Consider the following 20,954-nt stretch of genomic DNA (forward strand, 5'->3'; position numbering starts at 1 on the left):
TCCCATTTTTGAGTTTTGTAATGTCTTTAAAAATAGTTTAAACACTAATTCTCCATGCCAGCTGAGGTTTCTATGTCTGCAATCATAAAAAACAACCTATTTTTTTATGGAACTACTACGAATGCCTAATAAAAGCACTTGAATTGCAAAATGACAAAACAAAAACATATGGAGAATGCGAGCATCGATCTCGCTACCTCTCGCATGCTAAGCGAGCGCTCTTCCATTTGAGCTAATTCCCCATGAGCACATGTGACTTTTCAGAATAAAGGCACTAGAAGATCATATCATTATATATTGAAAGTTTTTATAAGCTTTCCTTTAAAATATTCTCTTTTCATAGAAAACATAAAGTTTCTCTCCCATTTTTGAGTTTTGTAATGTCTTTAAAAATAGTTTAAACACTAATTCTCCATGCCAGCTGAGGTTTCTATGTCTGCAATCATAAAAAACAACCCATTTTTTTTATGGAACTACTACGAATGCCTAATAAAAGCACTTGAATTGCAAAATGACAAAACAAAAACATATGGAGAATGCGAGCATTGATCTCGCTACCTCTCGCATGCTAAGCGAGCGCTCTACCATTTGAGCTAATTCCCCATGAGCACATGTGACTTTTCAGAATAAAGGCACTGGAAGATCATGTCATTATATATTGAAAGTTTTTATAAGCTTTCCTTCAAAATATTCTCTTTTCATAGAAAACATAAAGTTTCTCTCCCATTTTTGAGTTTTGTAATGTCTTTATAAATATTTAAACACTAATTCTCCATGCCAGCTTAGGTTTCTGTGTCTGCAATCATAAAAAACAACCCATTTATTTATGGAACTACTACGAATGCCTAATAAAAGCACTTGAATTGCAAAATGACAAAACAAAAACATATGGAGAATGCGAGCATCGATCTCGCTACCTCTCGCATGCTAAGCGAGCGCTCTACTATTTGAGCTAATTCCCCATGAGCACATGTGACTTTTCAGAATAAAGGCACTGGAAGATCATATCATTATATATTGAAAGTTTTTATAAGCTTTCCTTTAAAATATTCTCTTTTCATAGAAAACATAAAGTTTCTCTCCCATTTTTGAGTTTTGTAATGTCTTTAAAAATAGTTTAAACACTAATTCTCCATGCCAGCTGAGGTTTCTATGTCTGCAATCATAAAAAACAACCCATTTTTTTATGGAACTACTACGAATGCCTAATAAAAGCACTTGAATTGCAAAATGACAAAACAAAAACATATGGAGAATGCGAGCATCGATCTCGTTACCTCTCGCATGCTAAGCGAGCGCTCTACCATTTGAGCTAATTCCCCATGAGCACGATGGACCTTTCAGAATAAAGGCACTGGAAGATCATATCATTATATATTGAAAGTTTTTATAAGCTTTCCTTCAAAATGTTCTCTTTTAATAGAAAACATAAAGTTTCTCTCCCATTTTTGAGTTTTGTAATGTCTTTAAAAATAGTTTAAACACTAATTCTCCATGCCAGCTGAGGTTTCTATGTCTGCAATCATAAAAAACAACCCATTTTTTTATGGAACTAATACGAATGCCTAATAAAAGCACTTGAATTGTAAAATGACAAAACAACAATATATGGAGAATGCGAGCATCGATCTCGCTACCTCTCGCATGCTAAGCGAGCGCTCTACCATTTGAGCTAATTCCCCATGAGCACATGTGATTTTTCAGAATAAAGGCACTGGAAGATCATGTCATTATATATTGAAAGTTTTTATAAGCTTTCCTTCAAAATATTCTCTTTTCATAGAAAACATAAAGTTTCTCTCCCATTTTTGAGTTTTGTAATGTCTTTATAAATATTTAAACACTAATTCTCCATGCCAGCTGAGGTTTCTGTGTCTGCAATCATAAAAAACAACCCATTTTTTATGGAACTACTACGAATGCCTAATAAAAGCACTTGAATTGCAAAATGACAAAACAAAAACATATGGAGAATGCGAGCATCGATCTCGCTACCTCTCGCATGCTAAGCGAGCGCGCTACCATTTGAGCTAATTCCCCATGAGCACATGTGACTTTTCAGAATAAAGGCACTGGAAGATCATATCATTATATATTGAAAGTTTTTATAAGCTTTCCTTCAAAATGTTCTCTTTTCAAAGAAAACATAAAGTTTCTCTCCCATTTTTGAGTTTTGTAATGTCTTTAAAAATAGTTTAAACACTAATTCTCCATGCCAGCTGCGGTTTCTATGTCTGCAATCATAAAAAACAACCCATTTTTTTTATGGAACTACTACGAATGCCTAATAAAAGCACTTGAATTGCAAAATGACAAAACAAAAACATATGAAGAATGCGAGCATCGATCTCGCTACCACTCGCATGCTAAGCGAGCGCTCTACCATTTGAGCTAATTCCCCATGGGCACAAGTGACTTTTCAGAATAAAGGCACTGGAAGATCATGTCATTATATATTGAAAGTTTTTATAAGCTTTCCTTCAAAATATTCTCTTTTCATAGAAAACATAAAGTTTCTCTCCCATTTTTGAGTTTTGTAATGTCTTTATAAATATTTAAACACTAATTCTCCATGCCAGCTGAGGTTTCTGTGTCTGCAATCATAAAAAACAACCCATTTTTTTATGGAACTACTACGAATGCCTAATAAAAGCACTTGAATTGCAAAATGACAAAACAAAAACATATGGAGAATGCGAGCATCGATCTCGCTACCTCTCGCATGCTAAGCGAGCGCTCTACTATTTGAGCTTATTCCCCATGAGCACATGTGACTTTTCAGAATAAAGGCACTGGAAGATCATATCATTATATATTGAAAGTTTTTATAAGCTTTCCTTCAAAATGTTCTCTTTTCAAAGAAAACATAAAGTTTCTCTCCCATTTTTGAGTTTTGTAATGTCTTTATAAATATTTAAACACTAATTCTCCATGCCAGCTGAGGTTTCTGTGTCTGCAATCATAAAAAACAACCCATTTTTTTATGGAACTACTACGAATGCCTAATAAAAGCACTTGAATTGCAAAATGACAAAACAAAAACATATGGAGAATGCGAGCATCGATCTCGCTACCTCTCGCATGCTAAGCGAGCGCTCTACCATTTGAGCTAATTCCCCATGAGCACATGTGACCTATCAGAATAAAGGCACTGGAAGGTCATATCATTATATATTGAAAGTTTTTATAAGCTTTCCTTCAAAATGTTCTCTTTTCAAAGAAAACATAAAGTTTCTCTCCCATTTTTGAGTTTTGTAATGTCTTTAAAAATAGTTTAAACACTAATTCTCCATGCCAGCTGAGGTTTCTATGTCTGCAATCATAAAAAACAACCCATTTTTTTATGGAACTACTACGAATGCCTAATAAAAGCACTTGAATTGCAAAATGACAAAACAAAAATATATGGAGAATGCGAGCATCGATCTCGCTACCTCTCGCATGCTAAGCGAGCGCTCTACCATTTGAGCTAATTCCCCATGAACACATGTGACATTTCAGAATAAAGGCACTGGAAGATCATATCATTATATATTGAAAGTTTTTATAAGCTTTCCTTCAAAATATTCTCTTTTCATAGAAAACATAAAGTTTCTCTCCCATTTTTGAGTTTTGTAATGTCTTTAAAAATAGTTTAAACACTAATTCTCCATGCCAGCTGAGGTTTCTATGTCTGCAATCATAAAAAACAACCTATTTTTTTATGGAACTACTACGAATGCCTAATAAAAGCACTTGAATTGCAAAATGACAAAACAAAAACATATGGAGAATGCGAGCATCGATCTCGCTACCTCTCGCATGCTAAGCGAGCGCTCTTCCATTTGAGCTAATTCCCCATGAGAACATGTGACTTTTCAGAATAAAGGCACTAGAAGATCATATCATTATATATTGAAAGTTTTTATAAGCTTTCCTTTAAAATATTCTCTTTTCATAGAAAACATAAAGTTTCTCTCCCATTTTTGAGTTTTGTAATGTCTTTAAAAATAGTTTAAACACTAATTCTCCATGCCAGCTGAGGTTTCTATGTCTGCAATCATAAAAAACAACCCATTTTTTTTATGGAACTACTACGAATGCCTAATAAAAGCACTTGAATTGCAAAATGACAAAACAAAAACATATGGAGAATGCGAGCATCGATCTCGCTACCTCTCGCATGCTAAGCGAGCGCTCTACCATTTGAGCTAATTCCCCATGAGCACATGTGACTTTTCAGAATAAAGGCACTGGAAGATCATGTCATTATATATTGAAAGTTTTTATAAGCTTTCCTTCAAAATATTCTCTTTTCATAGAAAACATAAAGTTTCTCTCCCATTTTTGAGTTTTGTAATGTCTTTATAAATATTTAAACACTAATTCTCCATGCCAGCTGAGGTTTCTGTGTCTGCAATCATAAAAAACAACCCATTTATTTATGGAACTACTACGAATGCCTAATAAAAGCACTTGAATTGCAAAATGACAAAACAAAAACATATGGAGAATGCGAGCATCGATCTCGCTACCTCTCGCATGCTAAGCGAGCGCTCTACTATTTGAGCTAATTCCCCATGAGCACATGTGACTTTTCAGAATAAAGGCACTGGAAGATCATATCATTATATATTGAAAGTTTTTATAAGCTTTCCTTTAAAATATTCTCTTTTCATAGAAAACATAAAGTTTCTCTCCCATTTTTGAGTTTTGTAATGTCTTTAAAAATAGTTTAAACACTAATTCTCCATGCCAGCTGAGGTTTCTATGTCTGCAATCATAAAAAACAACCCATTTTTTTATGGAACTACTACGAATGCCTAATAAAAGCACTTGAATTGCAAAATGACAAAACAAAAACATATGGAGAACGCGAGCATCGATCTCGCTACCTCTCCCATGCTAAGCGAGCGCTCTACCATTTGAGCTAATTCCCCATGAGCACAAGGGACTTTTCAGAATAAAGGCACTGGAAGATCATATCATTATATATTGAAAGTTTTTATAAGCTTTCCTTCAAAATGTTCTCTTTTCATAGAAAACATAAAGTTTCTCTCCCATTTTTGAGTTTTGTAATGTCTTTAAAAATAGTTTAAACACTAATTCTCCATGCCAGCTGAGGTTTCTATGTCTGCAATCATAAAAAACAACCCATTTTTTTATGGAACTAATACGAATGCCTAATAAAAGCACTTGAATTGTAAAATGACAAAACAAAAATATATGGAGAATGCGAGCATCGATCTCGCTACCTCTCGCATGCTAAGCGAGCGCTCTACCATTTGAGCTAATTCCCCATGAGCACATGTGACTTTTCAGAATAAAGGCACTGGAAGATCATGTCATTATATATTGAAAGTTTTTATAAGCTTTCCTTCAAAATATTCTCTTTTCATAGAAAACATAAAGTTTCTCTCCCATTTTTGAGTTTTGTAATGTCTTTATAAATATTTAAACACTAATTCTCCATGCCAGCTGAGGTTTCTGTGTCTGCAATCATAAAAAACAACCCATTTTTTTATGGAACTACTACGAATGCCTAATAAAAGCACTTGAATTGCAAAATGACAAAACAAAAACATATGGAGAATGCGAGCATCGATCTCGCTACCTCTCGCATGCTAAGCGAGCGCGCTACCATTTGAGCTAATTCCCCATGAGCACATGTGACTTTTCAGAATAAAGGCACTGGAAGATCATATCATTATATATTGAAAGTTTTTATAAGCTTTCCTTCAAAATGTTCTCTTTTCAAAGAAAACATAAAGTTTCTCTCCCATTTTTGAGTTTTGTAATGTCTTTAAAAATAGTTTAAACACTAATTCTCCATGCCAGCTGAGGTTTCTATGTCTGCAATCATAAAAAACAACCCATTTTTTTATGGAACTAATACGAATGCCTAATAAAAGCACTTGAATTGTAAAATGACAAAACAAAAATATATGGAGAATGCGAGCATCGATCTCGCTACCTCTCGCATGCGAAGCGAGCGCTCTACCATTTGAGCTAATTCCCCATGAGCACATGTGATTTTTCAGAATAAAGGCACTGGAAGATCATGTCATTATATATTGAAAGTTTTTATAAGCTTTCCTTCAAAATATTCTCTTTTCATAGAAAACATAAAGTTTCTCTCCCATTTTTGAGTTTTGTAATGTCTTTAAAAATAGTTTAAACACTAATTCTCCATGCCAGCTGAGGTTTCTGTGTCTGCAATCATAAAAAACAACCTATTTTTTATGGAACTACTACGAATGCCTAATAAAAGCACTTGAATTGCAAAATGACAAAACAAAAACATATGGAGAATGCGAGCATCGATCTCGCTACCTCTCGCATGCTAAGCGAGCGCTCTTCCATTTGAGCTAATTCCCCATGAGCACATGTGACTTTTCAGAATAAAGGCACTAGAAGATCATATCATTATATATTGAAAGTTTTTATAAGCTTTCCTTTAAAATATTCTCTTTTCATAGAAAACATAAAGTTTCTCTCCCATTTTTGAGTTTTGTAATGTCTTTAAAAATAGTTTAAACACTAATTCTCCATGCCAGCTGAGGTTTCTATGTCTGCAATCATAAAAAACAACCTATTTTTTTATGGAACTACTACGAATGCCTAATAAAAGCACTTGAATTGCAAAATGACAAAACAAAAACATATGGAGAATGCGAGCATCGATCTCGCTACCTCTCGCATGCTAAGCGAGCGCTCTTCCATTTGAGCTAATTCCCCATGAGCACATGTGACTTTTCAGAATAAAGGCACTAGAAGATCATATCATTATATATTGAAAGTTTTTATAAGCTTTCCTTTAAAATATTCTCTTTTCATAGAAAACATAAAGTTTCTCTCCCATTTTTGAGTTTTGTAATGTCTTTAAAAATAGTTTAAACACTAATTCTCCATGCCAGCTGAGGTTTCTATGTCTGCAATCATAAAAAACAACCCATTTTTTTTATGGAACTACTACGAATGCCTAATAAAAGCACTTGAATTGCAAAATGACAAAACAAAAACATATGGAGAATGCGAGCATTGATCTCGCTACCTCTCGCATGCTAAGCGAGCGCTCTACCATTTGAGCTAATTCCCCATGAGCACATGTGACTTTTCAGAATAAAGGCACTGGAAGATCATGTCATTATATATTGAAAGTTTTTATAAGCTTTCCTTCAAAATATTCTCTTTTCATAGAAAACATAAAGTTTCTCTCCCATTTTTGAGTTTTGTAATGTCTTTATAAATATTTAAACACTAATTCTCCATGCCAGCTTAGGTTTCTGTGTCTGCAATCATAAAAAACAACCCATTTATTTATGGAACTACTACGAATGCCTAATAAAAGCACTTGAATTGCAAAATGACAAAACAAAAACATATGGAGAATGCGAGCATCGATCTCGCTACCTCTCGCATGCTAAGCGAGCGCTCTACTATTTGAGCTAATTCCCCATGAGCACATGTGACTTTTCAGAATAAAGGCACTGGAAGATCATATCATTATATATTGAAAGTTTTTATAAGCTTTCCTTTAAAATATTCTCTTTTCATAGAAAACATAAAGTTTCTCTCCCATTTTTGAGTTTTGTAATGTCTTTAAAAATAGTTTAAACACTAATTCTCCATGCCAGCTGAGGTTTCTATGTCTGCAATCATAAAAAACAACCCATTTTTTTATGGAACTACTACGAATGCCTAATAAAAGCACTTGAATTGCAAAATGACAAAACAAAAACATATGGAGAATGCGAGCATCGATCTCGTTACCTCTCGCATGCTAAGCGAGCGCTCTACCATTTGAGCTAATTCCCCATGAGCACGATGGACCTTTCAGAATAAAGGCACTGGAAGATCATATCATTATATATTGAAAGTTTTTATAAGCTTTCCTTCAAAATGTTCTCTTTTAATAGAAAACATAAAGTTTCTCTCCCATTTTTGAGTTTTGTAATGTCTTTAAAAATAGTTTAAACACTAATTCTCCATGCCAGCTGAGGTTTCTATGTCTGCAATCATAAAAAACAACCCATTTTTTTATGGAACTAATACGAATGCCTAATAAAAGCACTTGAATTGTAAAATGACAAAACAACAATATATGGAGAATGCGAGCATCGATCTCGCTACCTCTCGCATGCTAAGCGAGCGCTCTACCATTTGAGCTAATTCCCCATGAGCACATGTGATTTTTCAGAATAAAGGCACTGGAAGATCATGTCATTATATATTGAAAGTTTTTATAAGCTTTCCTTCAAAATATTCTCTTTTCATAGAAAACATAAAGTTTCTCTCCCATTTTTGAGTTTTGTAATGTCTTTATAAATATTTAAACACTAATTCTCCATGCCAGCTGAGGTTTCTCTGTCTGCAATCATAAAAAACAACCCATTTTTTATGGAACTACTACGAATGCCTAATAAAAGCACTTGAATTGCAAAATGACAAAACAAAAACATATGGAGAATGCGAGCATCGATCTCGCTACCTCTCGCATGCTAAGCGAGCGCGCTACCATTTGAGCTAATTCCCCATGAGCACATGTGACTTTTCAGAATAAAGGCACTGGAAGATCATATCATTATATATTGAACGTTTTTATAAGCTTTCCTTCAAAATGTTCTCTTTTCAAAGAAAACATAAAGTTTCTCTCCCATTTTTGAGTTTTGTAATGTCTTTAAAAATAGTTTAAACACTAATTCTCCATGCCAGCTGCGGTTTCTATGTCTGCAATCATAAAAAACAACCTATTTTTTTATGGAACTACTACGAATGCCTAATAAAAGCACTTGAATTGCAAAATGACAAAACAAAAACATATGGAGAATGCGAGCATCGATCTCGCTACCTCTCGCATGCTAAGCGAGCGCTCTTCCATTTGAGCTAATTCCCCATGAGCACATGTGACTTTTCAGAATAAAGGCACTAGAAGATCATATCATTATATATTGAAAGTTTTTATAAGCTTTCCTTTAAAATATTCTCTTTTCATAGAAAACATAAAGTTTCTCTCCCATTTTTGAGTTTTGTAATGTCTTTAAAAATAGTTTAAACACTAATTCTCCATGCCAGCTGAGGTTTCTATGTCTGCAATCATAAAAAACAACCCATTTTTTTTATGGAACTACTACGAATGCCTAATAAAAGCACTTGAATTGCAAAATGACAAAACAAAAACATATGGAGAATGCGAGCATTGATCTCGCTACCTCTCGCATGCTAAGCGAGCGCTCTACCATGTGAGCTAATTCCCCATGAGCACATGTGACTTTTCAGAATAAAGGCACTGGAAGATCATGTCATTATATATTGAAAGTTTTTATAAGCTTTCCTTCAAAATATTCTCTTTTCATAGAAAACATAAAGTTTCTCTCCCATTTTTGAGTTTTGTAATGTCTTTAAAAATAGTTTAAACACTAATTCTCCATGCCAGCCGAGGTTTCTATGTCTGCAATCATAAAAAACAACCCATTTTTTTATGGAACTACTACGAATGCCTAATAAACGCACTTGAATTGCAAAATGACAAAACAAAAACATATGGAGAATGCGAGCATCAATCTCGCTACCTCTCGTACGCTAAGCGAGCGCTCTACCATTTGAGCTAATTCCCCATGAGCACATGTGACTTTTCAGAATAAAGGCACTGGAAGATCATGTCATTATATATTGAAAGTTTTTATAAGCTTTCCTTCAAAATATTCTCTTTTTATAGAAAACATAAAGTTTCTCTCCCATTTTTGAGTTTTGTAATGTCTTTACAAATATTTAAACACTAATTCTCCATGCAAGCTGAGGTTTCTATGTCTGCAATCATAAAAATCAACCCATTTTTCTATGGAACTACTACGAATGCCTAATAAAAGCACTTGAATTGCAAAATGACAAAACAAAAATATATGGAGAATGCAAGCATCGATCTCGCTACCTCTCGCATGCTAAGCGAGCGCTCTACCATTTGAGCTAATTCCCCATGAGCACACGTGACATTTCACAATAAAGGCACTGGAAGATCATATCATTATATATTGAAAGTTTTTATAAGCTTTCCTTCAAAATATTCTCTTTTCATAGAAAACATAAAGTTTCTCTCCCATTTTTGAGTTTTGTAATGTCTTTAAAAATAGTTTAAACACTAATTCTCCATGCCAGCTGAGGTTTCTCTGTCTGCAATCATAAAAAACAACCCATTTTTTTATGGAACTACTACGAATGCCTAATAAAAGCACTTGAATTGCAAAATGACAAAACAAAAACATATGGAGAATGCGAGCATCGATCTCGCTACCTCTCGCATGCTAAGCGAGCGCTCTACCATTTGAGCTAATTCCCCATGAGCACATGCAACTTTTCAGAATAAAGGGACTGGAAGATCATATCATTATATATTGAAAGTTTTTATAAGCTTTCCTTCAAAATGTTCTCTTTTCAAAGAAAACATAAAGTTTCTCTCCCATTTTTGAGTTTTGTAATGTCTTTAAAAATAGTTTAAACACTAATTCTCCATGCCAGCTGAGGTTTCTATGTCTGCAATCATAAAAAACAAGCCATTTTTTTATGGAACTACTACGAATGCCTAATAAAAGCACTTGAATTGCAAAATGACAAAACAAAAACATATGGAGAATGCGAGCATCGATCTCGCTACCTCTCGCATGCTAAGTGAGCGCTCTACCATTTGAGCTAATTCCCCATGAGCACATGTGACTTTTCATAATAAAGGCACTGGAAGATCATGTCATTATATATTGAAAGTTTTTATAAGCTTTCCTTCAAAATATTCTCTTTTCATAGAAAACATAAAGTTTCTCTCCCATTTTTGAGTTTTGTAATGTCTTTATAAATATTTAAACACTAATTCTCCATGCCAGCTGAGGTTTCTGTGTCTGCAATCATAAAAAACAACCCATTTTTTTATGGAACTACTTCGAATGCCTAATAAAAGCACTTGAATTGCAAAATGACAAAACAAAAACATATGGAGAATGCGAGCATCGATCTCGCTACCTCTCGCATGCTAAGCGAGCGCGCTACCATTTGAGCTAATTCCCCATGAGCACATGTGACTTTTCAGAATAAAGGCACTGGAAGATCATATCATTATATATTGAAAGTTTTTATAAGCTTTCCTTCAAAATGTTCTCTTTTAAAAGAAAACATAAAGTTTCTCTCCCATTTTTGAGTTTTGTAATGTCTTTATAAATATTTAAACACTAATTCTCCATGCCAGCTGAGGTTTCTGTGTCTGCAATCATAAAAAACAACCCATTTTTTTATGGAACTACTACGAATGCCTAATAAAAGCACTTGAATTGCAAAATGACAAAACAAAAACATATGGAGAATGCGAGCATCGATCTCGCTACCTCTCGCATGCTAAGCGAGCACTCTACTATTTGAGCTAATTCCCCATGAGCACATGTGACTTTTCAGAATAAAGGCACTGGAAGATCATATCATTATATATTGAAAGTTTTTATAAGCTTTCCTTTAAAATATTCTCTTTTCATAGAAAACATAAAGTTTCTCTCCCATTTTTGAGTTTTGTAATATCTTTAAAAATAGTTTAAACACTAATTCTCCATGCCAGCTGAGGTTTCTATGTCTGCAATCATAAAAAACAACCCATTTTTTTTATGGAACTACTACGAATGCCTAATAAAAGCACTTGAATTGCAAAATGACAAAACAAAAACATATGGAGAATGCGAGCATCGATCTCGCTACCTCTCGCATGCTAAGCGAGCGCTCTACCATTTGAGCTAATTCCCCATGAGCACATGTGACTTTTCAGAATAAAGGCACTGGAAGATCATGTCATTATATATTGAAAGTTTTTATAAGCTTTCCTTCAAAATATTCTCTTTTCATAGAAAACATAAAGTTTCTCTCCCATTTTTGAGTTTTGTAATGTCTTTATAAATATTTAAACACTAATTCTCCATGCCAGCTGAGGTTTCTGTGTCTGCAATCATAAAAAACAACCCATTTATTTATGGAACTACTACGAATGCCTAATAAAAGCACTTGAATTGCAAAATGACAAAACAAAAACATATGGAGAATGCGAGCATCGATCTCGCTACCTCTCGCATGCTAAGCGAGCGCTCTACTATTTGAGTTAATTCCCCATGAGCACATGTGACTTTTCAGAATAAAGGCACTGGAAGATCATATCATTATATATTGAAAGTTTTTATAAGCTTTCCTTTAAAATATTCTCTTTTCATAGAAAACATAAAGTTTCTCTCCCATTTTTGAGTTTTGTAATGTCTTTAAAAATAGTTTAAACACGAATTCTCCATGCCAGCTGAGGTTTCTATGTCTGCAATCATAAAAAACAACCCATTTTTTTATGGAACTACTACGAATGCCTAATAAAAGCACTTGAATTGCAAAATGACAAAACAAAAACATATGGAGAATGCGAGCATCGATCTCGCTACCTCTCGCATGCTAAGCGAGCGCTCTACCATTTGAGCTAATTCCCCATGAGCACAAGTGACCTTTCAGAATAAAGGCACTGGAAGATCATATCATTATATATTGAAAGTTTTTATAAGCTTTCCTTCAAAATGTTCTCTTTTCATAGAAAACATAAAGTTTCTCTCCCATTTTTGAGTTTTGTAATGTCTTTAAAAATAGTTTAAACACTAATTCTCCATGCCAGCTGAGGTTTCTATGTCTGCAATCATAAAAAACAACCCATTTTTTTATGGAACTACTACGAATGCCTAATAAAAGCACTTGAATTGCAAAATGACAAAACAAAAATATATGGAGATTGCGAGCATCGATCTCGCTACCTCTCGCATGCTAAGCGAGTGCTCTACCATTTGAGCTAATTCCCCATGAACACATGTGACATTTCAGAATAAAGGCACTGGAAGATCATATCATTATATATTGAAAGTTTTTATAAGCTTTCCTTCAAAATATTCTCTTTTCATAGAAAACATAAAGTTTCTCTCCCATTTTTGAGTTTTGTAATGTCTTTAAAAATAGTTTAAACACTAATTCTCCATGCCAGCTGAGGTTTCTATGTCTGCAATCATAAAAAACAACCTATTTTTTTATGGAACTACTACGAATGCCTAATAAAAGCACTTGAATTGCAAAATGACAAAACAAAAATATATGGAGAATGCAAGCATCGATCTCGCTACCTCTCGCATGCTAAGCGAGCGCTCTACCACTTGAGCTAATTCCCCATGAGAACACATGACATTTCACAATAAAGGCACTGGAAGATCATATCATTATATATTGAAAGTTTTTATAAGCTTTCCTTCAAAATATTCTCTTTTCATACAAAACATAAAGTTTCTCTCCCATTTTTGAGTTTTGTAATGTCTTTAAAAATAGTTTAAACACTAATTCTCCATGCCAGCTGAGGTTTCTATGTCTGCAATCATAAAAAACAACCCATTTTTTTATGGAACTACTACGAATGCCTAATAAAAGCACTTGAATTGCAAAATGACAAAACAAAAACATATGGAGAATGCGAGCATCGATCTCGCTACCTCTCGCATGCTAAGCGAGCGCTCTACCTTTTGAGCTAATTCCCCATGAGCACATGTGACTTTTCAGAATAAAGGCACTGGAAGATCATGTCATTATATATTGAAAGTTTTTATAAGCTTTCCTTCAAAATATTCTCTTTTCATAGAAAACATAAAGTTTCTCTCCCATTTTTGAGTTTTGTAATGTCTTTATAAATATTTAAACACTAATTCTCCATGCCAGCTGAGGTTTCTCTGTCTGCAATCATAAAAAACAACCCATTTTTTATGGAACTACTACGAATGCCTAATAAAAGCACTTGAATTGCAAAATGACAAAACAAAAACATATGGAGAATGCGAGCATCGATCTCGCTACCTCTCGCATGCTAAGCGAGCGCTCTACCATTTGAGCTAATTCCCCATGAGCACATGCGACTTTTCAGAATAAAGGCACTGGAAGATCATATCATTATATATTGAAAGTTTTTATAAGCTTTCCTTCAAAATGTTCTCTTTTCAAAGAAAACATAAAGTTTCTCTCCCATTTTTGAGTTTTGTAATGTCTTTAAAAATAGTTTAAACACTAATTCTCCATGCCAGCTGAGGTTTCTATGTCTGCAATCATAAAAAACAAGCCATTTTTTTTATGGAACTACTACGAATGCCTAATAAAAGCACTTGAATTGCAAAATGACAAAACAAAAACATATGGAGAATGCGAGCATCGATCTCGCTACCTCTCGCATGCTAAGTGAGCGCTCTACCATTTGAGCTAATTCCCCATGAGCACATGTGACTTTTCATAATAAAGGCACTGGAAGATCATGTCATTATATATTGAAAGTTTTTATAAGCTTTCCTTCAAAATATTCTCTTTTCATAGAAAACATAAAGTTTCTCTCCCATTTTTGAGTTTTGTAATGTCTTTATAAATATTTAAACACTAATTCTCCATGCCAGCTGAGGTTTCTGTGTCTGCAATCATAAAAAACAACCCATTTTTTTATGGAACTACTTCGAATGCCTAATAAAAGCACTTGAATTGCAAAATGACAAAACAAAAACATATGGAGAATGCGAGCATCGATCTCGCTACCTCTCGCATGCTAAGCGAGCGCGCTACCATTTGAGCTAATTCCCCATGAGCACATGTGACTTTTCAGAATAAAGGCACTGGAAGATCATATCATTATATATTGAAAGTTTTTATAAGCTTTCCTTCAAAATGTTCTCTTTTAAAAGAAAACATAAAGTTTCTCTCCCATTTTTGAGTTTTGTAATGTCTTTATAAATATTTAAACACTAATTCTCCATGCCAGCTGAGGTTTCTGTGTCTGCAATCATAAAAAACAACCCATTTTTTTATGGAACTACTACGAATGCCTAATAAAAGCACTTGAATTGCAAAATGACAAAACAAAAACATATGGAGAATGCGAGCATCGATCTCGCTACCTCTCGCATGCTAAGCGAGCGCTCTACTATTTGAGCTAATTCCCCATGAGCACATGTGACTTTTCAGAATAAAGGCACTGGAAGATCATATCATTATATATTGAAAGTTTTTATAAGCTTTCCTTTAAAATATTCTCTTTTCATAGAAAACATAAAGTTTCTCTCCCATTTTTGAGTTTTGTAATGTCTTTAAAAATAGTTTAAACACTAATTCTCCATGCCAGCTGAGGTTTCTATGTCTGCAATCATAAAAAACAACCCATTTTTTTTATGGAACTACTACGAATGCCTAATAAAAGCACTTGAATTGCAAAATGACAAAACAAAAACATATGGAGAATGCGAGCATCGATCTCGCTACCTCTCGCATGCTAAGCGAGCGCTCTACCATTTGAGCTAATTCCCCATGAGCACATGTGACTTTTCAGAATAAAGGCACTGGAAGATCATGTCATTATATATTGAAAGTTTTTATAAGCTTTCCTTCAAAATATTCTCTTTTCATAGAAAACATAAAGTTTCTCTCCCATTTTTGAGTTTTGTAATGTCTTTATAAATATTTAAACACTAATTCTCCATGCCAGCTGAGGTTTCTGTGTCTGCAATCATAAAAAACAACCCATTTATTTATGGAACTACTACGAATGCCTAATAAAAGCACTTGAATTGCAAAATGACAAAACAAAAACATATGGAGAATGCGAGCATCGATCTCGCTACCTCTCGCATGCTAAGCGAGCGCTCTACTATTTGAGTTAATTCCCCATGAGCACATGTGACTTTTCAGAATAAAGGCACTGGAAGATCATATCATTATATATTGAAAGTTTTTATAAGCTTTCCTTTAAAATATTCTCTTTTCATAGAAAACATAAAGTTTCTCTCCCATTTTTGAGTTTTGTAATGTCTTTAAAAATAGTTTAAACACTAATTCTCCATGCCAGCTGAGGTTTCTATGTCTGCAATCATAAAAAACAACCCATTTTTTTATGGAACTACTACGAATGCCTAATAAAAGCACTTGAATTGCAAAATGACAAAACAAAAACATATGGAGAATGCGAGCATCGATCTCGCTACCTCTCGCATGCTAAGCGAGCGCTCTACCATTTGAGCTAATTCCCCATGAGCACAAGTGACCTTTCAGAATAAAGGCACTGGAAGATCATATCATTATATATTGAAAGTTTTTATAAGCTTTCCTTCAAAATGTTCTCTTTTCATAGAAAACATAAAGTTTCTCTCCCATTTTTGAGTTTTGTAATGTCTTTAAAAATAGTTTAAACACTAATTCTCCATGCCAGCTGAGGTTTCTATGTCTGCAATCATAAAAAACAACCCATTTTTTTATGGAACTACTACGAATGCCTAATAAAAGCACTTGAATTGCAAAATGACAAAACAAAAATATATGGAGAATGCGAGCATCGATCTCGCTACCTCTCGCATGCTAAGCGAGCGCTCTACCATTTGAGCTAATTCCCCATGAACACATGTGACATTTCAGAATAAAGGCACTGGAAGATCATATCATTATATATTGAAAGTTTTTATAAGCTTTCCTTCAAAATATTCTCTTTTCATAGAAAACATAAAGTTTCTCTCCCATTTTTGAGTTTTGTAATGTCTTTAAAAATAGTTTAAACACTAATTCTCCATGCCAGCTGAGGTTTCTATGTCTGCAATCATAAAAAACAACCCATTTTTTTTTTATGGAACTACTACGAATGCCTAATAAAAGCACTTGAATTGCAAAATGACAAAACAAAAACATATGGAGAATGCGAGCATCGATCTCGCTACCTCTCGCATGCTAAGCGAGCGCTCTACCATTTGAGCTAATTCCCCATGAGCACATGTGACTTTTCAGAATAAAGGCACTGGAAGATCATGTCATTATATATTGAAAGTTTTTATAAGCTTTCCTTCAAAATATTCTCTTTTCATAGAAAACATAAAGTTTCTCTCCCATTTTTGAGTTTTGTAATGTCTTTATAAATATTTAAACACTAATTCTCCATGCCAGCTGAGGTTTCTGTGTCTGCAATCATAAAAAACAACCCATTTATTTATGGAACTACTACGAATGCCTAATAAAAGCACTTGAATTGCAAAATGACAAAACAAAAACATATGGAGAATGCGAGCATCGATCTCGCTACCTCTCGCATGCTAAGCGAGCGCTCTACTATTTGAGCTAATTCCCCATGAGCACATGTTACTTTTCAGAATAAAGGCACTGGAAGATCATATCATTATATATTGAAAGTTTTTATAAGCTTTCCTTTAAAATATTCTCTTTTCATAGAAAACATAAAGTTTCTCTCCCATTTTTGAGTTTTGTAATGTCTTTAAAAATAGTTTAAACACTAATTCTCCATGCCAGCTGAGGTTTCTATGTCTGCAATCATAAAAAACAACCCATTTTTTTATGGAACTACTACGAATGCCTAATAAAAGCACTTGAATTGCAAAATGACAAAACAAAAACATATGGAGAATGCGAGCATCGATCTCGCTACCTCTCGCATGCTAAGCGAGCGCTCTACCATTTGAGCTAATTCCCCATGAGCACAAGTGACCTTTCAGAATAAAGGCACTGGAAGATCATATCATTATATATTGAAAGTTTTTATAAGCTTTCCTTCAAAATGTTCTCTTTTCATAGAAAACATAAAGTTTCTCTCCCATTTTTGAGTTTTGTAATGTCTTTAAAAATAGTTTAAACACTAATTCTCCATGCCAGCTGAGGTTTCTATGTCTGCAATCATAAAAAACAACCCATTTTTTTTATGGAACTACTACGAATGCCTAATAAAAGCACTTGAATTGTAAAATGACAAAACAAAAATATATGGAGAATGCGAGCATCGATCTCGCTACCTCTCGCATGCTAAGCAAGCGCTCTACCATTTGAGCTAATTCCCCATGAGCACATGTGACTTTTCAGAATAAAGGCACTGGAAGATCATGTCATTATATATTGAAAGTTTTTATAAGCTTTCCTTCAAAATATTCTCTTTTCATAGAAAACATAAAGTTTCTCTCCCATTTTTGAGTTTTGAAATGTCTTTATAAATATTTAAACACTAATTCTCCATGCCAGCTGAGGTTTCTGTGTCTGCAATCATAAAAAACAACCCATTTTTTTATGGAACTACTACGAATGCCTAATAAAAGCACTTGAATTGCAAAATGACAAAACAAAAACATATGGAGAATGCAAGCATCGATCTCGCTACCTCTCGCATGCTAAGCAAGCGCGCTACCATTTGAGCTAATTCCCCATGAGCACATGTGACTTTTCAGAATAAAGGCACTGTAAGATCATATCATTATATATTGAAAGTTTTTATAAGCTTTCCTTCAAAATGTTCTCTTTTCAAAGAAAACATAAAGTTTCTCTCCCATTTTTGAGTTTTGTAATGTCTTTAAAAATAGTTTAAACACTAATTCTCCATGCCAGCTGTGGTTTCTATGTCTGCAATCATAAAAAACAACCTATTTTTTTTATGGAACTACTACGAATGCCTAATAAAAGCACTTGAATTGCAAAATGACAAAACAAAAACATATGGAGAATGCGAGCATCGATCTCGCTACCACTCGCATGCTAAGCGAGCGCGCTACCATTTGAGCTAATTCCCCATGGGCACAAGTGACTTTTCAGAATAAAGGCACTGGAAGATCATGTCATTATATATTGAAAGTTTTTATAAGCTTTCCTTCAAAATATTCTCTTTTCATAGAAAACATAAAGTTTCTCTCCCATTTTTGAGTTTTGTAATGTCTTTATAAATATTTAAACACTAATTCTCCATGCCAGCTGAGGTTTCTGTGTCTGCAATCATAAAAAACAACCCATTTTTTTATGGAACTACTACGAATGCCTAATAAAAGCACTTGAATTGCAAAATGACAAAACAAAAACATATGGAGAATGCGAGCATCGATCTCGCTACCTCTCGCATGCTAAGCGAGCGCTCTACTGTTTGAGCTTATTCCCCATGAGCACATGTGACTTTTCAGAATAAAGGCACTGGAAGATCATATCATTATATATTGAAAGTTTTTATAAGCTTTCCTTTAAAATATTCTCTTTTCATAGAAAACATAAAGTTTCTCTCCCATTTTTGAGTTTTGTAATGTCTTTAAAAATAGTTTAAACACTAATTCTCCATGCCAGCTGAGGTTTCTATGTCTGCAATCATAAAAAACAACCCATTTTTCTATGGAACTACTACGAATGCCTAATAAAAGCACTTGAATTGCAAAATGACAAAACAAAAACATATGGAGAATGCGAGCATCGATCTCGCTACCTCTCGCATGCTAAGCGAGCGCTCTACCATTTGAGCTAATTCCCCATGAACACATGTGACCTATCAGAATAAAGGCACTGGAAGATCATATCATTATATATTGAAAGTTTTTATAAGCTTTCCTTCAAAATGTTCTCTTTTCATAGAAAACAAAGTTTCTCTCCCATTTTTGAGTTTTGTAATGTCTTTAAAAATAGTTTAAACACTAATTCTCCATGCCAGCTGAGGTTTCTATGTCTGCAATCATAAAAAACAAGCCATTTTTTTTATGGAACTACTACGAATGCCTAATAAAAGCACTTGAATTGCAAAATGACAAAACAAAAACATATGGAGAATGCGAGCATCGATCTCGCTACCTCTCGCATGCTAAGCGAGCGCTCTACCATTTGAGCTAATTCCCCATGAGCACATGTGACTTTTCAGAATAAAGGCACTGGAAGATCATATCATTATACATTGAAAGTTTTTATAAGCTTTCCTTCAAAATATTCTCTTTTTATAGAAAACATAAAGTTTCTCTCCCATTTTTGAGTTTTGTAATGTCTTTATAAATAGTTTAAATACTAATTCTCCATGCCAGCTGAGGTTTCTATGTCTGCAATCATAAAAAACAACCCTTTTTTTATGGAACTACTACAAATGCCTAATAAAAGCACTTGATTTGCAAAATGACAAAACAAAAACATATGGAGAATGCGAGCATCGATCTCGCTACCTCTCGCATGCTAAGCGAGCGCTCTACCATTTGAGTTAATTCCCCATGAGCACATGTGACTTTTCAGAATAAAGGCACTGGAAGATCAAGTCATTATATATTGAAAGTTTTTAAAAGCTTTCCTTCAAAATATTCTCTTTATATAGAAAACATAAAGTTTCTCTCCCATTTTTGAGTTTAGTAATGTCTTTATAAATATTTAAACACTAATTCTCCATGCCAGCTGAGGTTTCTGTGTCTGCAATCATAAAAAACAACCCATTTTTCTATGGAACTACTACGAATGCCTATTAAAAGCACTTGAATTGCAAAATGACAAAACAAAAACATATGGAGTATGCGAGCATCAATCTCCCTACCTCTCGCATGCTAAGCGAGTGCTCTACCATTTGAGCTAATTCCCCATGAGCACATGTGACTTTTCAGAATAAAGGCACTGGAAGATCATATCATTATACATTGAAAGTTTTTATAAGCTTTCCTTCAAAATATTCTCTTTTCATAGAAAACATAAAGTTTCTCTCCCATTTTTGAGTTTTGTAATGTCTTTAAAAATAGTTTAAACACTAATTCTCCATGCCAGCCGAGGTTTCTATGTCTGCAATCATAAAAAACAACCCATTTTTTTATGGAACTACTACGAATGCCTAATAAAAGCACTTGAATTGCAAAATGACAAAACAAAAACATATGGAGAATGCGAGCATCGATCTCGCTACCTCTCGCATGCTAAGCGAGCGCTCTACCATTTGAGTTAATTCCCCATGAGCACATGTGATCTTTCAGAATAAAGGCACTGGAAGATCATATCATTATATATTGAAAGTTTTTATAAGCTTTCCTTCAAAATGTTCTCTTTTCAAAGAAAACACAAAGTTTCTCTCCCATTTTTGAGTTTTGTAATGTCTTTAAAAATAGTTTAAACACTAATTCTCCATGCCAGCTGAGGTTTCTATGTCTGCAATCATA

General features: G+C 34.1%; 18 non-coding genes across 18 annotated transcripts; all 18 read right to left on the reverse strand.

Annotated features, from left to right (window-relative positions):
* Nucleotides 1-1,609: 1,609 nt before the first annotated feature.
* On the reverse strand, nucleotides 1,610-1,682 carry TRNAA-AGC (transfer RNA alanine (anticodon AGC)). The gene has a single exon. It is a non-coding gene; the product is annotated as a tRNA-Ala (tRNA).
* A 1,364-nt stretch (nucleotides 1,683-3,046) lies between these two features.
* Nucleotides 3,047-3,119, reverse strand: TRNAA-AGC (transfer RNA alanine (anticodon AGC)). The gene has a single exon. It is a non-coding gene; the product is annotated as a tRNA-Ala (tRNA).
* Nucleotides 3,120-3,406: 287 nt separating this feature from the next.
* Nucleotides 3,407-3,479, reverse strand: TRNAA-AGC (transfer RNA alanine (anticodon AGC)). Its single transcript has one exon. It is a non-coding gene; the product is annotated as a tRNA-Ala (tRNA).
* A 648-nt stretch (nucleotides 3,480-4,127) lies between these two features.
* On the reverse strand, nucleotides 4,128-4,200 carry TRNAA-AGC (transfer RNA alanine (anticodon AGC)). The gene has a single exon. It is a non-coding gene; the product is annotated as a tRNA-Ala (tRNA).
* Nucleotides 4,201-5,206: 1,006 nt separating this feature from the next.
* TRNAA-AGC (transfer RNA alanine (anticodon AGC)) lies at nucleotides 5,207-5,279 on the reverse strand. The gene has a single exon. It is a non-coding gene; the product is annotated as a tRNA-Ala (tRNA).
* Nucleotides 5,280-5,925: 646 nt separating this feature from the next.
* Nucleotides 5,926-5,998, reverse strand: TRNAA-CGC (transfer RNA alanine (anticodon CGC)). The gene has a single exon. It is a non-coding gene; the product is annotated as a tRNA-Ala (tRNA).
* A 2,086-nt stretch (nucleotides 5,999-8,084) lies between these two features.
* On the reverse strand, nucleotides 8,085-8,157 carry TRNAA-AGC (transfer RNA alanine (anticodon AGC)). The gene has a single exon. It is a non-coding gene; the product is annotated as a tRNA-Ala (tRNA).
* A 2,085-nt stretch (nucleotides 8,158-10,242) lies between these two features.
* Nucleotides 10,243-10,315, reverse strand: TRNAA-AGC (transfer RNA alanine (anticodon AGC)). The gene has a single exon. It is a non-coding gene; the product is annotated as a tRNA-Ala (tRNA).
* Nucleotides 10,316-11,681: 1,366 nt separating this feature from the next.
* Nucleotides 11,682-11,754, reverse strand: TRNAA-AGC (transfer RNA alanine (anticodon AGC)). Its single transcript has one exon. It is a non-coding gene; the product is annotated as a tRNA-Ala (tRNA).
* Nucleotides 11,755-12,400: 646 nt separating this feature from the next.
* Nucleotides 12,401-12,473, reverse strand: TRNAA-AGC (transfer RNA alanine (anticodon AGC)). The gene has a single exon. It is a non-coding gene; the product is annotated as a tRNA-Ala (tRNA).
* Nucleotides 12,474-13,838: 1,365 nt separating this feature from the next.
* On the reverse strand, nucleotides 13,839-13,911 carry TRNAA-AGC (transfer RNA alanine (anticodon AGC)). The gene has a single exon. It is a non-coding gene; the product is annotated as a tRNA-Ala (tRNA).
* Nucleotides 13,912-15,278: 1,367 nt separating this feature from the next.
* Nucleotides 15,279-15,351, reverse strand: TRNAA-AGC (transfer RNA alanine (anticodon AGC)). Its single transcript has one exon. It is a non-coding gene; the product is annotated as a tRNA-Ala (tRNA).
* A 646-nt stretch (nucleotides 15,352-15,997) lies between these two features.
* Nucleotides 15,998-16,070, reverse strand: TRNAA-AGC (transfer RNA alanine (anticodon AGC)). Its single transcript has one exon. It is a non-coding gene; the product is annotated as a tRNA-Ala (tRNA).
* Nucleotides 16,071-16,357: 287 nt separating this feature from the next.
* Nucleotides 16,358-16,430, reverse strand: TRNAA-AGC (transfer RNA alanine (anticodon AGC)). The gene has a single exon. It is a non-coding gene; the product is annotated as a tRNA-Ala (tRNA).
* Nucleotides 16,431-16,720: 290 nt separating this feature from the next.
* Nucleotides 16,721-16,793, reverse strand: TRNAA-AGC (transfer RNA alanine (anticodon AGC)). The gene has a single exon. It is a non-coding gene; the product is annotated as a tRNA-Ala (tRNA).
* A 646-nt stretch (nucleotides 16,794-17,439) lies between these two features.
* TRNAA-AGC (transfer RNA alanine (anticodon AGC)) lies at nucleotides 17,440-17,512 on the reverse strand. Its single transcript has one exon. It is a non-coding gene; the product is annotated as a tRNA-Ala (tRNA).
* Nucleotides 17,513-19,239: 1,727 nt separating this feature from the next.
* Nucleotides 19,240-19,312, reverse strand: TRNAA-AGC (transfer RNA alanine (anticodon AGC)). Its single transcript has one exon. It is a non-coding gene; the product is annotated as a tRNA-Ala (tRNA).
* Nucleotides 19,313-19,598: 286 nt separating this feature from the next.
* TRNAA-AGC (transfer RNA alanine (anticodon AGC)) lies at nucleotides 19,599-19,671 on the reverse strand. Its single transcript has one exon. It is a non-coding gene; the product is annotated as a tRNA-Ala (tRNA).
* Between the last annotated feature and the right edge of the window lie 1,283 nt (nucleotides 19,672-20,954).

The sequence above is a fragment of the Pseudophryne corroboree genome, chromosome 4, assembly GCF_028390025.1.
Source record: "Pseudophryne corroboree isolate aPseCor3 chromosome 4, aPseCor3.hap2, whole genome shotgun sequence".
NCBI classification, from domain to species: Eukaryota; Metazoa; Chordata; class Amphibia; order Anura; family Myobatrachidae; genus Pseudophryne; species Pseudophryne corroboree.